Source organism: Macadamia integrifolia, unplaced genomic scaffold (genome assembly GCF_013358625.1).
Source record: "Macadamia integrifolia cultivar HAES 741 unplaced genomic scaffold, SCU_Mint_v3 scaffold890, whole genome shotgun sequence".
NCBI lineage: Eukaryota > Viridiplantae > Streptophyta > Magnoliopsida > Proteales > Proteaceae > Macadamia > Macadamia integrifolia.
This window is the reverse complement of record NW_024870571.1, coordinates 170,221-186,715: the sequence shown is the minus strand read 5'-3', so window position 1 is coordinate 186,715 and position 16,495 is coordinate 170,221. Positions and strand designations below refer to the sequence as shown.

At 36.6% G+C, this 16,495-nt stretch overlaps 1 pseudogene; it reads left to right on the top strand.

Annotated features, from left to right (window-relative positions):
- The window catches only part of LOC122070329, a 36,371-nt pseudogene extending 32,286 nt beyond the window's left edge, over window positions 1–4,085 (top strand).
- The last annotated feature ends 12,410 nt before the right edge of the window (window positions 4,086–16,495 follow it).

The following is a 16,495-nucleotide window of genomic DNA, read 5'->3' as shown; positions in this document are numbered from 1 at the left end:
TTTTAGCCTTAATTATCATTTAGTCTATCATGGTTTTATCTAAGAGTTGGTGGCTTTGAGTTGACCACTATCTAATTTGAGAAACAAGATCTTTTTGAAATCCAGCCCCCCTCAAAACTCAAACCCATGACTTAGATTGAACATATAGTAAGTACAGAATTTGCCTTAAGAAGCCATTTATATTGAGGGGAGGAATGACTAGGTAGTATTTGATGTTCCCACTTGCACCCTCTTGTTGAAGGATAGTGAAGAGATAGATGGTCATTTCCTTAAGAAGATCAATAATCGTAATAAGAATGATGGAGAATGGTGTAGGTGGCATTTTATGTAATTATTGTTTTCACAACAAAAAATGTTTCTGTTAAGTGCGAACCATACAAGTTCTTGTTTCTTCCTAGTTACAGAAACTTGTTTTTTTTAGCTTTACCATACAACATTTAAGGTGCAAAATCACTCCAAAAACACAGAAATACAAAAAACTATGCCGAACCGAGAATCAATTTTTTAAAATAGAAATGTTACAATACAAAGCCTTAGTAGCTTAGCAAGTTAGAGTTGTAGTATTTTCTAACTTAGTTTACTTATTTTAGTAAACCAAATATTAGGAGGATTTTTTATTTTTATTTTCTTGGTTCTTTAAATGCATGTAACACCACCCCCAAATCGCTGGTTCATGAAGATACTTTTTAGTGAATTGAGAGTTGTGAGATTTCTCGTCTCCTATTCTCTTTTCTTCTGAAGTTACTGTTCACAGTCCCAGAATAACCCCCCACCCCCATATCTTTTCTTTCTTCTTCCCTCAATTCTTTCCCATCGCATGCTGCTGAAATCAACAAACCATTATGACTTTTCAACCTTGTTTTATCTGGAAAATAGTTAAAATCTGGGCCTGTGGAGTGGCCATCTGATTTTTTATTCTTAATCTTTAATCTAGGTTCTACTTTAGCTGTGTTCTACTTCATTAGTTTTATTACTAATTTGTTTCATTTAATGCCTATTTTTCTTGTTTGGATCCATGTAGCTGACCTCATTAAGTTGGATAAGGCTTTGTTGTTGTTATTGTAATCTGGAATCTAGGTTAACTGGTGCCTGGCTGCATCTCATTTTGAAGCATCAGGTAGACATAGACAGGAACTTTTTTCAAGGGGAGACTCCTATGTTAAAATCCAACCCGAAACATCTCAATGAAAAGGGGAAGGATTGGAGCAGGAGTCATTCAACCTCTAGGGGAAGGCAGTGGGAAGTCAATGCCTTCTTTCACAACTGAGGTAGTTGCGACTGTTGGGAATATAGTAGATTGGAATGGGGGGTTCAGAAAATGAAAATTGGTATCTAACTATTTCTATCACACACACCTCTCTATCACTCTCTCTGATTGGCCAAGCACAATCTTATTTGGTGGGCTTCTCGAACTTCAGATTTTTGCTCTATTATTAGTGTATCAGAAATTTATGCTCATTATTGATTGAACCTTTTATGTTCCGAGTGGTAAACCTGAGATATGCTTCTTTCATCTATGAAGTTGAAAAGATCCTGCGCACACATACAAAAGAATCTGTATTTTGCGACAATGATTGGATTTTTCATTTTCTAACTGTATTGATGATTCTTTGTCCAATATTTTGAAGTTTTTTGAAAAGATAAGCCACACTGACTCCTAGCTTCAAGTTGAAGTGGGTTGATCCATAATAAGTTGAATTTTCTGTTCTCCTTAACCTTTTAACTGGGATTTTCATTAAATTAATGGAGAAAGGGCAAGGTATGGAATCTGAGGTGGACTGGGAGCAAGGTTTAAAGTATCGGTATTGCGTATCGTATCGATACCCACCAATACCAATACGATATGGACAGATACTTCAAACCTTTCATATAGTAACATTTTTAAAGATACCGATGTGTATCCCTATACGTGTATTGATACCCAGAGATATAGATATGGTATGGACCAATACTTTAGACCCTGAATGGGAGTTTTTCAACAAAATCTTATTGCAAGAATTTCATTGAAGAGGGGTGGTGGAGAGCTACTCTTTAAGAAATGTTTGGATGGGACCTATCCCACCAAGGGTGAGGATTTTGATGGGTTATGGTACTTGATAAGATGTTGCAGTTGATCACTTCAAAGGAAGGGAGAGTCACATGGCTATTATGTCCATTGTGTATAAGAAGAAAAAGTAGAATCCAGCTCATCTTTATGTTCGGTGAGGTATACATAGTGGTGTGGTTCCTTTTTCATACAACTATCTCAGACATCTGTAGTCCCCACTGTAAACTGGGAGCCAATTCACACATGGCCATGGGATCGTCCGTCTTGGTAACATTTTGCCCGTGTACAACAGTGGCATTTCCCATCGTTGTCTCTTTCTCTTTAGGCTCTGTTTGTAAATAAAATTTACAAGCAAATATTTTATTTTTATGCTGAATATTTTCTCCTTTCAAGTGGTTTTTACATGGAAAACAAACAGTAATAATAAAATCGTCATTACTATCATAAAACATGGTAATAGATATAGTGAAAGTTAGTGAAAGTAGAGGAAATAATTGGATAAAAAAAGGGTTGAGGATTAGGAGGCACACCTTCAAGGAGACTCAGTTTTCATGATAAAAATCACCCAAGGAGACGAGCAATCAATCAATTACCCAAGCAACGGGGTGCAGTGGAGAGGAAAGAAAAGTCCAACCCTCTAGACATGTCCATACATATTAAAACCAGATCAGGTGCAGATATAGAAGTAGGAGAAATTATTAACAAAAAATTCTCTTTTTCTTTTGGAATAATTAAAAACTCGAGTTAAATTGATCTGTTCAGAAATGAGACACCTCCTAAACCAACATATCTAAAAATTTCAGTCATCACTGCTGCTATAGATTGGGTGACAACCCACTCGTAGTGACAGCTCTGGTGGTTGTCACTTGTCAGATCAATGACAGACGGGGCCTAGATAAGGTGCTACTTGAGCCCAATATTTTGAGTGCAGGTATTCTGACTGTTTGGCTGCTTCCAGATCACTGCCTCAACATTCCCAAGCTTATATTTAATGTCTTGGTTTCAGCCTTGGGAATGGCCCTGTTGCTATTTTACTGACCTAATGCTTGCCATTTGTTTAACTGAACAAAGTACAGTCATTTACAGCTTTATTCGATGTTTAGCTAGAAGAATTTTTTGGAGGTTGTTTTGGTTGACTTAACCATTTAGTTGATAATTCATGCAGGCAGAATTTGTACTGGATTTACAGAAGCAGCTCAGCTTGTTGGGTGGTGAAACCCCATATCATTCAAATGGTAGTGTTATTGAGGAACCCGTTGGTAGTATGATCCATGCAGATAAGGTTTGTTTCTGTCATCTCATTTGCGGTATTGAAACAAGATTCGTGTAATAGTGGGAGAGCTTGTACGCAACGGTTAAATTGTATTATTGCAACATGTTGGTCACTTATTTGAAATTTGGAAACAGCTTCTCCTGCAAAGCAGGGGTAAGGTTGTATACATTTGTCTCTCCCAGACCATTCAATAGTGGGAGCTTTGTGCACTGTGTTGCTCTAAAAAAGAGTTGTTTAATAAATGTAGCTTGTAACTTTGAAAGCGGAGCTAGTTAAAGTTGACTTGAACTGACTTCTTGTCTGTTTGATGGATAGATACGTTCACAGTTGGATGATGCCGTAGCCAGTGAATGCCCATTTTGTGGTGACCTGATGATCCGCGAGATCTCTTTGCCTTTCATCAATCCTGAGGAGGAACAACAGGTTACTTCTTGGGAGATTAAACCACATAACCTTGGAAGCCAGAGGAGTCCGTCTCTAGTTATATGAAAGCCAAAACTGCATATTGCATCTACCTATATAAATGTGTTGTATTTTTGCTTTTATAGAAATTTATTTATTTTTTATTTATTTTTTATTTTATTTTTTTTTTTGTTTTTTCATCAACAATTTCACCCCCCACCCCAACCCTACTCCCACATGAGGCGGGAATTGTTCCCCGCTCTTTGTATGAACAACTCATTATTGTAGTTGTGAAGGGGGGGGGGGCATATCTGTGCCATTCCAACATACCTTCTGTCAATATCATATCCACCTTTCCATCAATAATCGGGTTTGAAACACATTGTGTTTCTTTTTTATTATTCTAGCAGGACAAATAGCTTTGTTTTTTTCGGATGCTGAGTAGTAGCGTATAGGTTGAGTTGAAGTGAAAAACCTATGCTTATGTCTATAAACTTGCTCAACTCCCCCCCCCCCCCCCTTTTTCAAAATGCTTTGTAAGGTTGAGAACTGAGCCAGGATGAAGGCAATCACAGCCAGATTGATTTGATATTGAATCTTAATCTGTTTCCATTTTTAAGCAAAAAAGGAACTAAAATTTCAGTATTCCATTGATATGGAAAGTAATCATGTCGTCTTATATTTTTCATCGTCCGCAAGCTCGAAAATAGGAACACTTATAGGGATTCATTCTCCAATTAAAACCTGGAAACCATTTACAGAAGCTGTTGGACCTTTTTTTAAAGTTGTTTGGGAGTTAGTTTATGCAGTAGTTGCTGTTAATTATATAGAGGACATGTTTAGCCATATGAAGGACCTAGTATGACTTTTCAAGCTTCACTCCGTTGTCACTTAAGTTTCATTGAGAAGACTAGCTGGGTCAGAAAAGCCAGGATTTAAGTCACTTAAGCTTAAGAATTTTCTTAATGTATTATATAATCTGCAACCAAGCTCAAAGGAACCTAAGAAGTCTCTTCTTGACCTATAATTTCCAAGTCTATTCTGCTTTTGCTTCTAGTTGCGGGAAGTGTGTCACTCACTAGGAATATCAATGAGGGATTTACCACTAAGATAACAATTGGGTCAAGTTAGGTTACAAAACTCAGTATCTGTTTACCATTTACCACTAAGGCATCTTGAAAGTAAATCGTATCTATTATTTGTGTAAGTATGAAATATATGACAAAGGTTGAGTGTTGTCATTGTGGGTCATTTTCAGCATCGCTATTGGGCACGTCGAGTTTCTAGTGTTGGAATCTCATCAGTTGAATTGATCAATTTGGATTGAAATTGATGGTGATTGTTCATGATTTTGACCATTTTGGAGTGGTCAATTCTAGGGTTTTCCAGATTCAAGGGGTTAATTTTAGGGATAGGATTCCTCTCCATAAAGTCTAGGATCAAAGAGTGATCCCAAAGCTGGGGGGTGACCTAGGTTCCGTGCGCGAACCCTTCCCGCCCTAAGATCACTCTCTGGTGCTGGGGGCTATTGAGAAGAGCTCTAAATTTAAAATCCCCTGGGGAGGGAGACCCACTAGATGTCCCAACCTTTTGGGATGCATTGTGGAGTTTGAGCCTCCATCAGCTGTCATCTTCATTGCCATGACTATGGCCAATGTATAACTTTTCAATTTTGTCTCCTTCGATTCTTCAAAACAACCATGATTGCATCTGTCCTTTCTCATTAGTGTTCAGTTAGATTCCAAAAATTTTAAATGGAGATAAGTCTCCCTGAGCTTGCTTTCTTGTTTCTCTATTGTCTTTGAAGTCTTTCTTTCTTGTTTGCTTTTTAATGAAAATTGGACTTGGCCAAAGATGTATCAGTTTTTCAAGGAAGTCTTATTTATTTTGTTTTTTATGAAAATTTCAAGGAAGCATTGTCACATCATCTTGTGACCCCAAGGCTTTAAAATCCAGAATTGAACACAGGACTGTCTTTCATGGATTCTGATTCGAATCGTATCCTAATCAATTGGAATTGGTCAAAAACTTAGATGATAGAATCTGGAAGAAGATGCAAACATTTCCACAAATCTTTTATGTTTTAAGTTTTTGACTTAAAATCTTGTAGATTTGATCATGAGAGATCAGTTTTATTGATTTTCTAATATTTCATCGATTAAAAGAAAAAGAAAACATAAACATAAAGATATAAGGGCCCGTTTGATAACGTTTCAAGAAACGCGTTTCTGCCGTTTCTATTTCCAGAAACAGCAGAAACGGGGCAGAAACGGAGTAAAAAGCATTTGATAAAACTGTTTCGTTTCACTTGTTTTTAGAAATAGAAATTTTTACTTATTTATGGTTCAAGAAACGACCCAGGCGAAACAAGTTCAACTTGTTTCGCCGTTTCTGAAAACGACTTGTGGTAATTCTTTCATTGGTTACCATCGACTTTTAAAAACATGACTTATCAAACACCTTCAATTCCGTTTCTGTTTCTAGAAACGAAAATTTATGTTTCTGCCGTTTCTTGAAACAGAAACGGCAGAAACGTTATCAAACGGGCCCTTAGTGTATTCATAGTCGATTCTAAAATGGGTTTTAAGAATAATCAGTAATTGGAATGATTCCAATTTGATTTTTCAATTCATGATAGACTTGTTGAAGTATCTTCTCTTCTAAACTAACTCAAAACACCTCAAGCAATGCACAATAAGGGAGTTTGAAGTTATTAGCTGTGCTTGCTCTAAGGAGTTGACCCATCTTATTTTCCTCAAGTCTGAAGCTTACAGTGATGTAATCGGGCAGCCTCTATGACTATAAGCTTGCCAAGAAGTCAGTTCACTTTAATTAGGCAAACGCAAAGCTAATGTCGCTTTCCTAATTGTAGTAAAGACTCCGGGAGAAAGATAGTTTCAACCCAATACAATATGGATGAAGTTTTCTCATGTCTCATCACCATCCTTTGATTTAGTATGGAAAATGGTAGTTTGATCCTATAAGATGAAGTCAAAGTTAATGATGACATAAGATCAATCAGGGTTACATTACCACTGGAGAGAGGAGATTCTCTCATCTCCATGGGAAAAAGAAAACCTAATCTATGTCTTAGCATTTAAATTTTAAGGAAAATAAGTAGCACACTTCCATTATCATACATCCTCTCACAATCTATCTCCTCCCTGACATGTGGCATCTTGTGTATATGAACCGTGTAACGCCCCCCTCTTGTGCTTCTATTGGCTTGACGTAAGAGATTCCATCCTACACTGAATGTGTGTTGATCTCTACTTTAAATTTTATCTTGTAACTATATTATTGATATTATTGATGCTTGGATAGGCAATTTTATACTTATTCTAAGCGTATTCTTATATTAAGTTCTTTTAGTGATGCAACCATATCCATTAGGAATCTATTAGATTGACTTGTTGGTGCATTAGGCCAAACTACTATTTTTTTAATAGTTAAATACGAATGTTTCACAGAAAAAGCACAATCATACAATTAATATTATATAAAATATATAAGTTTGAAGCTGATCCTCAAAATTTTACTGACTATAACAGTATACTTCTTGTTTATAAAATATTGACAATAATTTCAACTTTGGTAAGAAATCATTTATTAAATCTTTGAAAAACCGTTGATTGACATTATTATTGAATAATATCTCATGGGTGAATGAATTTTAATTTATAGAAAGTCAGATAAAAACAAAATTGTTTGTGAGGAAACAAAAAAAATTGGCTGGAGTCACTATATATAAATTGGGAAGTTGTCTTACATTGAGGGGTATAAACTATCTCCGCATTCCTTGAGTCCCTGTGTCTATCTCTCTCCTCGTCCAAAGTAAGGGTAGATTTTTATTTTTTATTTTTTTTAATTTTTAATTTTTTTTTTTAAGAGTGAGACTTCTCTAATCAAGTGGGATAGCCTATGCTCATTTACAAATATTTTCTATTTCTTTTTCTTTCTTTCTTTTTTTCTCAAAAAAATTAATCCAAAACTATGCGAGGAGACATTGGTTATGCCACTTGTTTAGAGAGACTTTTCTTTAAAAAACTCCCAAACAGTAGGTGAGTAAACATTATCACTCACTTAATGTTCAGGAGTTTTTAGGGGTGGTAGTATGCTACATATAATTTTCCCTTAAAAATATGTAAGAATAGCATACTTGATGAGGGTACTTTGGTAAATATTAATACTTTATTTATATTCAAATGGATGGCATGAGTCTCTTGGCCATGCCAATAAAAATTATCAGACTATTTTAATTAGTCTTTTAAGTAGCATTTTAAAAAGATAAGAACAAATAAACTGTATCTTCATCTGAGATCTTCCTTCCATTCTTAATCTAATATGATATGCATAAAACATTCAACAAGAGTAGAGAGGTAGAAGACTCTATCTGGTACAGATCTTGTTCCAAGTAAAATAAAAATTGTCTCAATATGATATATTAATATCTAATCGAATGAGACAGCTTGGAGCTTATAGGATACAGCCTCACTAATCCTTCCATCTTCTAAGGGTGTGTTTGTTAATTAGAATCGTAATCAATGAGTTTTAAACTCAAAAATCAGTCCCTGTCAATTCGATCTAGATCACATCAAGTCAAACTCGGTTCTAAAAAGCTTAGAATCAGTTCTAAAATCCTAGAATCGACCCCTTATATCTTGAAACCCAATGATTTCGTCCCAAAAACCCTAGAGCCAACCGCTCTAAAATGTCCAGAATCAAAATCAACCATGGCTGATTTGATCAATTTGATTTTGATTTTTGAAACAATAATCATTAATTTTATTTTGTTTATTTTCTTGAAGAAAAAAATGCTTTGTGGTCACGTGACTCATATGCCATCATAGAGCCAATGAGGGGATACACATAAGCATGAACATAGGTTGATTTTCTGAATTTTATTGAAATAGGGGCATCATTTCACTACCCTCTATATTTTGATACAAAGACTATGCGACCAAGGAACATTCATTTTTCTCTACTTTCAAACAAACAGTCTTAAAGTTAAATCTATGGGATTGGCCCAACATAGTATTATGGCGTCAGGCATCATTGTTTGGAATTTATTTTCTTATCAAAGCTAGTCAACAATATATAATATGCAATCGTTGACTTTGACTTTTAATGTATGCTGTTGCTCTTTCTTATCCATCCACAGGACCCCAACACATTCACATAGTTTGTCAGACTCTCTCTCTCTCTCTCTCTCTCTCTCTCTCTCTCTCTCTCTCTGTGATTAATAATAATGTTGAAAAAGGAAATTGGAGAGCACCGTTATGATGTGGATGATGGCACCGGCCACCGACGTCGTAGCTTCTCTACTGGATCATCTTAACATTTAAACCTATTTCCACCACGCGATCAGCATCTACAAAGTTTAATGAAGTTTTTGACTTTTCTTGCATTTAAATCTGTATGGACCCACAGGAGGTCTCATACAGGGTTGCCCCTAAGCCCATATCTGTTTATCCTATGTCAGGAAGACTTTTCTAATTCTCTTCTCCAGGCTGAACTCTCCAATCAAATTTATAGAATTAAAACTAGTAGATTTAGCCCTACTGTCTCCTACCTCCTTTTTACGGATGATTGCTCATTATTCTCTAAAGCGGGGGTTGAGGAAGGTAGGACCATTATCAATTTTCTCAAGAATTTTTGCCTAGTTTTGGGACAAGAACTTAACACTAGTAAATCTAGTATTCTCTTTAGCCCTAATGTACCTTCTGTGCTTGCTAGTGAAGTGTCTTCCATATTAGGGTTCAATGTGGTGCCCATTCATGGTAAATTTTTAGGATTACCCACAAAGTTTGGTAGATCCAAAAAACTCCTTTTTAATAACGTCATTGAGAGAGTTCAATCTAAATTAATAGGGTGAAAGGAGAGTCTCTTGTCTGCAACAAGAAAAGAAGTCTTCCTAAAATCTATAGCTATTAGCATTCCCCTTTACCCCATGTCCTTGTTCTTGCTTCCCCATTCTATTTATAATAAATTGAACAAATTATTAAGACATTTCTGGTGGAAAGAAAAGTCCGATAAGGGTGTCTTTTGGGTAAGTTGGAACAAACTTTGTAGGAGCAAATCTTTGGGTGGGTTTGGCTTCAGGGATTTTCAAAGCTTTAATTTAGCCCTTCTTGCCCGCCAGTGTTGGTGTCTACTATCAAATGAGTAAGCGTTGTGGATAAAAGTGCTAAAGGGGAAGTATTTTCCGAACTCTTCTTTTTTGGATACCCCTAATCGTCAGTCTTGCTCTTGGGCTTGGAGAAGCTTCATGAAAGGAAGGTCTTTGTTGTTAAATGGGTTGCGTAAAAGTGTGGGAGATGATAAATTCACCTCTATTTTTTATGATATTTGGTCCCTTCATCGTAAGGAGGAAAACTGACAGGAAAGTGCCCCTCCTCTCGCATTCACCTCGTGGAGGATCTTATCATAAATCCATCAAGACAATGGAATATACCACTCATTCAACGTTTTCAACTAGTGATGCTTAAGCTATCCAACAGATATCTCTTCATATTTTCCCTTCTCCGGATAGTTGGTTTTGGGGGTACACAAAAAACGATAAGTTCACTGTTAAATCAGCTTATTATGTTGCTTTTCACTTGAATAATGCTAACACAAATGCTTCTGTCCATAATGCCTCATCCTCAAGTTCTGATTTTTAGAAACAATTGTGGAATTTAAAACTTTTACCAAAAATTAAAATATTTTTGTGGAGGTGTTGTTCTAATGCCATTGCTGTAAATAAATTACTGCATAGTAGATCTATGTCTCGTCTCTCTCTTTGTCCTATTTGCCTTGTAGATGATGAATCAATAGCTCATGCTCTTTTTTGTTGCCCCTTTGCAGCTTCTGTGTGGAAAGCTTCCCTTTTTAGAGTTTAGTGATTGGTTTGATTATCTTCTTCTCAGATTTATAAAGATTCCGGACCAGCAAGACTGTCATATCCAATGGTTGTCTCTCCTTTGGCAAACATGGAAATCAAGAAACAACGTTGTATTTAGCTTTGAACCGCCAAACTTAGTCTCTACTATATCAACTTTCAATCATATTGTGGAGGATAGTAGGTTGGGTATGAATCAATTAGCTCTATCTAGACAACCATCTAATATTTCCTTCTCTCATTTTGTATTTTCAGATTTTCAATTCTCAAACCTGCCATTGGATTTTGTTGTTGCTTTTACCGATGAGGCTTGGAACTCAAAGACAAAGAAAGGAAGAAGAGGGGTGATCATTTTTTATAAAGGAAAGTCTTTCGTTGGAGCTAAGTGTAAGGCCAACTGGGGATTTTCAGCTTCAGTTATGGAGGTAGAAAGTGTGCATGATGCTTTTCTTTTGGCCTGTAGTCTAGGGCTCCTGAATCTCCTCATTTTCTCAGATTGCCAACCGCTTATTTCTGTCCTCAACAACATTGTTGTCCTCAACAACATTGCGTCTTCTTTGAATTGGCCTACCTTAGCAATAGTTGATGATATTTTGGCTCTTTTTTTTTACTTTTCCACAATTAAATTTGGTTTTATTCATAGATCTATGAATAGGGAAGCTCATTTCCTAGCTGGAGGTGCTTTAAATTTTGGCTTTTAAAAACTTGGTGGGTTTATCCCCCTCCCCTTTCTTTGTAAATATGTCTTTCCTCAACAGGAGGTGCTCTCTTGCCGATTTTAGTTAATGAGTTTTCTGTCCAAAAAAAAAATTTGAATAAGAAGACCCTTATTAGTTCTTAGGGTGTTTATATTAAATGATATTTAAGTCATATGAGAGGATGTGAATGTGACGTACAGACTACACTTTGTGTGTAGTACGTACGCATACCCCCACTCATTAGTCACTATTCACTATCCAACACCTACAAATTACGTCAACCTGATATGATACACCACAAAGATATATGATGAAGAAATTTAAGAGGGCTTACCAAGAAAATAAATTTAATTATATAAATGTAACAGGTGGCCCCACTCCCCGATAGCCCGTCTGCTTCTTTGACTTTTTATTTTCTTATTTTATTTTGTGGAAAAGCCTACCAAAATTTTTTATTTTTTATTTTTTTTTTAGAAGGAAAAAGTCTACCACAGTACCCATTGCCCAAGGAGGCGTTACATTTCATTATTCGTCATATGCTAACATATAGGTGGGGTCATGTGATAGACAGTGAAAGTGTTACTTTTCACAGTGTATAATGAAGCTTGGGAAAATCATATGATAAAAATATACTCTATTATGTCTATTATGTCTTATTATATTCCAATTGATAGTACATGAGAGGCAGGGGTGTCAATCGGTTGGTTTGGATTTCATTGATTTAATTTTATCAATTTTGGTGTGAGAATAAGTGAAATCAAAATATGAACCAATAAAGGTGCAACGGTTTTGATTTGATTTTGATTTTTTATTGGTTTCTCTTATCGATTTATTGTCAATTTGATTTTGGTTTAGTTTCGATCTAACATGTAAATATATTTAAAAAGCATGAAAAAATATGTGTTTTTTTATATACATTATGAATTTCCGATTGACATGGGTCATCTCAATTTCAATGCAATATAGTTTGGTTTCGGTCTCACAAAAGTTAGGCTCAAAACATAATCCAATAACCTTATATCAGTTTTGTTCAAGTTCAATTTTGGTCAGTTTGTCTCTATTTCGTTGGTTCGAGCTGGGTTTTGAGTCTTTTAACACCTCTAATGAGTGGAGTCAAATTAAGCATCATGCATAGTGAAGCCTAGAGGGCCGTGTGGAAAAACTATTCTTCATAATGCCTGGTGACATGTTATGCTTCACCAATTACCACATCATGTAGTACATGAGCGAGAGCACATGACAATTGTTACACTTTTTTGCGTACTTCGACACAATAGTAAGATTGCTCCATTGCATCCTAGTGGTTACGAGTTTGAATAGAAAAATAATCTCTCCTCAAAGTAAGGCTACAACTGCATAATTATGATCCTCTCCAAACTCATAGTGCAATCGGGTACAATTTTTTATTTTATTTTTTAAATCAAGTATAGCCAGCCATGTTTGAAGAACTTTTTTTGTGGAGCCATGTTTTGAACTTTGAAGAGCAAAAACAAATAAAACAACCACATTTACATGGGCAAATTACTAAAATCTCCTCATATAGATTAAAAACTTAAGCTTCCTATAGTAAAATTTTATTTTCTATTATTCTACTCAAAAATGAAACATGTCTAAGTGGTCCAAGCAGAAGTTGATATGGGGAACATGGACCAGCTTGAGAGTTGTACATGCGGGGTTCTATCATCTATACCTGTCGGCAAGTAGTTTCTCTGAATTATCGAGTGGAATAAGAATTGCTATTGATGGCCTTTGTTACTTATTATTCTTATTCCATTCAAATAAGAACGGCAAGTTTTATTTTTCTTGTTGGCTTAAGCCTCCCCCCCCCCCCCCCCTTTTTTCCCTTGTATTTTCTTTTCTCTTTGGGTATAAATTTATTTATTCATCAAAAAAAAATATAAATGGAACATATTATAGTCTAAAATAGTGTCATTGGCATCCACCTTTTGAGCACACCTTCAATGGCTCAAGGTCTACAAACTTTTACAATCTATGTAAATTAAAAGTATTAAATTTTTTATTTACATTATTTATTTTGATGAAGACATGAATCATTTGTATTTTCTTTTATATCTTGTGAACAGGTGAGAATTTCTTTTTATTATTAGACTGTTTGAATGTCCTTTACTATATTCAATCATCCAACATTGTTGCATGTCCTAATTATTTTTTATAATTAAAAATCATAGAATGAGACTACGACGTGGCCACGACAAGAGAAAGGTCAAAGCGGCCATTTTTGGCATTATATCATCAATCCTAGCCTCCATGTAGGGGTGTCAATCGGTCGGTCCGACTCGGTTTTGGTCTAGATTGAGTCGGTTTCGATGTGGGAAAGCTGAAACCGAAATCAAACCAATAAGGAAATTCCGGTTTCAATTTGGTTTCGGTTTCGGTTTGTCTTCGATTTCTTAAATCGATTTATAACCGGGTTGGTTTTGGTTTTTGGTCCAGTTTGGATTCGACTTTCTATACAAATGTATACAAAACTATGCAAATTTTGAATTTTTTTTTTTTAATGAATTTTGGAGTGTTTCGGTTTCTTACCGGTTTGGTTTCAGTTTCGGTCCGGGTTTTGAGCTGGTTTCTGGTTCATCCGGTTTTCGGTGCGGTTCGGTTTGGTTTTGGGGTTGCAATACTCCAAACTGAACCGAACCAATAAGGCTTCGGTTCGGTTCGATCCGTGTTGTTATCAATTTGGTCCGACCGATTTTATCGGTTCGGTTTAGGAATTGACACCCCTACCTCCATGTTTGCTATCCTATATATTGCATGTCGCCTTAGACTGAAAACAGTGAATATGGATGATGAAAGAAGACAATACATTAACCGAATAATTTTAGGGAGACCTCAAGATTGTGTGAACCAAATTCGAATGAATCAAGAGTGTTTCCATAGATTTTGTTATATTCTAAGAGAACATGGAAATCTTACAGTGCAAATGTCCATTGAGGAACAAGTTGTGCTATTCCTACACGCTCTTGGTCATAATGTGAGGAATCAGGTCATTGCCTATCGATTTTTTCGCTCTCAAGAAACCGTTAGTCGATGTTGGAATCTCGTGCTTTAGGCTGTCCTACGCTTATACAAACTTCTAATCAGACAACCAACTGGAACAGAAGTACCTCTTGAGATAAAAACCGACAACAGATTTTGGCCTTATTTTAAGGTAAGTATACTTATTTGGTGTAAATATAAAGAATACTAGTATATTACAATATCTTCTTTAAATTACATGTCTTGTTTCAGGATTGTGGGTGCAATTGATGGGACACATGTCCCATGTAAAGTTCCCATAGAATACCAAGCAAGATTTCGTGGTGGGAAATCAAACACCACTCAAAATGTGATGGCCGCATGCACATTTGACTCGAAATTCACCTATGTGTTGGCTGGTTGGGAGGGATCAGCAGCAGATTCCACTGTCCTAGGAGATGCACTTAAAGAGACAAAATGGTCTTTATGTCCCACCAGGTCATAGCTTTTCTATGGGTCTTTTATATTGAATTTATATTTACAACTAGATACTGAAATTATATATTTACTCCGCTTTAGAGGGAAATATTATTTGGTTGATGCTGGTTATGGCAATCGGCCTGGGTTTCTCTCTCCTTATAGAGGAACACGTTACCACATAAATGAGGTTTCTGGATGAACACCAGCGAATGCAAATGAAATATTCAATCATTGGCATTCTTCACTTTGAAACGCGATCGAACGTGCATTTGGGGTGTGGAAGAAGAGATTTCCAATATTGGACTCTAAGCAACATATTGTTGTAACCCGGCAGTCACTGAGAGGGGGGGTGAATCAGTGAGTTCAATTCTGATACCTAAAAACCTGTCCGATGTCTGGCCAAGAAAAACCTGATATACCTGTCCCTGTTTGCACACAGTCGTATGCACACTCAGCCTTTCATAGGCACTTCCAAGTGTGCACACCCATTCCATATTCCACGCACTTCAATATAAAATGCAAACAACAAGCACCCACAACATAGGGTTTTTACGAGGTTCGGCAATTTGCCTACATCCCCGGAGTAGTGCCTGTAAAGGCTTCGTACCTACTCAATACACTACTTTTGACTGCACCCACAGTCGGGAGCACCCACACCCAATTTTCTCAAGTCGAAGCTGAGATGGCACTCGTAGTACCGATACAATGTGTAGCACCCACTCCCGGTGCTTAGCACCCACTAAGCACACAATAAATAATACAATTAAATTGGGCTTATATCAATGCCCTACAGTCAAGCTCTGCCTAGCATATGCATCCGCAACTAACTAGCATGCTCACAGTTCATCCACAACTAACCTAGCATGTATACATTCATCCACAACTAACCCTAACATACATACATACATGTAATGTAAAATCACAGGTTAGAGAATCTCACAACCGATTGCCTGGGATGACTGGAAACTTGTACTGACAAGTTTGGTGCTCACACCTTCTCTCTCCTTGGCTTCTTGCTCTTCAAAGCAAACACATCCTTGCTTTCTTCTCTTCTTCCTTGGCTTTGAGTTAATATACCATTAACACACTTCAACCACCTCTTTTACCTCCTTTAATGGCCTAAGAACATTTATCATCAAGAATGTATGTTCATTCAAGGACCAACAAAGAGGGGGAAGCTTCTCCTACCAAAACCGTAGGCTTCTTTCACTCAAAATCCATTTTTATTGCTTCCATGGTGTAGGGCTTGAAAAAACGAAGAAGCTGCAACTTGGTTCACCCAAATCCGACTTAAAATGAGGGAGTTATGACCTTTTGAAGTTGGAGCAATGACATAGCCCGAAATGGAATCTTCGTACGGGTGGCGTAGGCTACACCGGCGGCGCGCGCAACAGGGGCGAAATCTGACCGTAGATCTCATATACGAGATCTTATAATCCAAGCCATCCGATTAAACCAACGGACAACAGATCCAAACCGTTAGATTTGAATCTTGATGACGTCATCATGACGTAGGCTCTGACATCGTCAGAAGTGTTGTCGATCTATGATTGGTTGCTTTTCCGGATTTTAAGGGAACTTGTCTCCCACTCACAAAAGTGAAAATGCATATTGACCGTTGGATCCGAATCTTCCATGATGGCTTTAATCAGATTTCATGAGATCATTAATATCGGAATCCTTTTTATACTTTCTATACACGTGCGAAACACAATAACATACCTTGATATAGTGTAGCG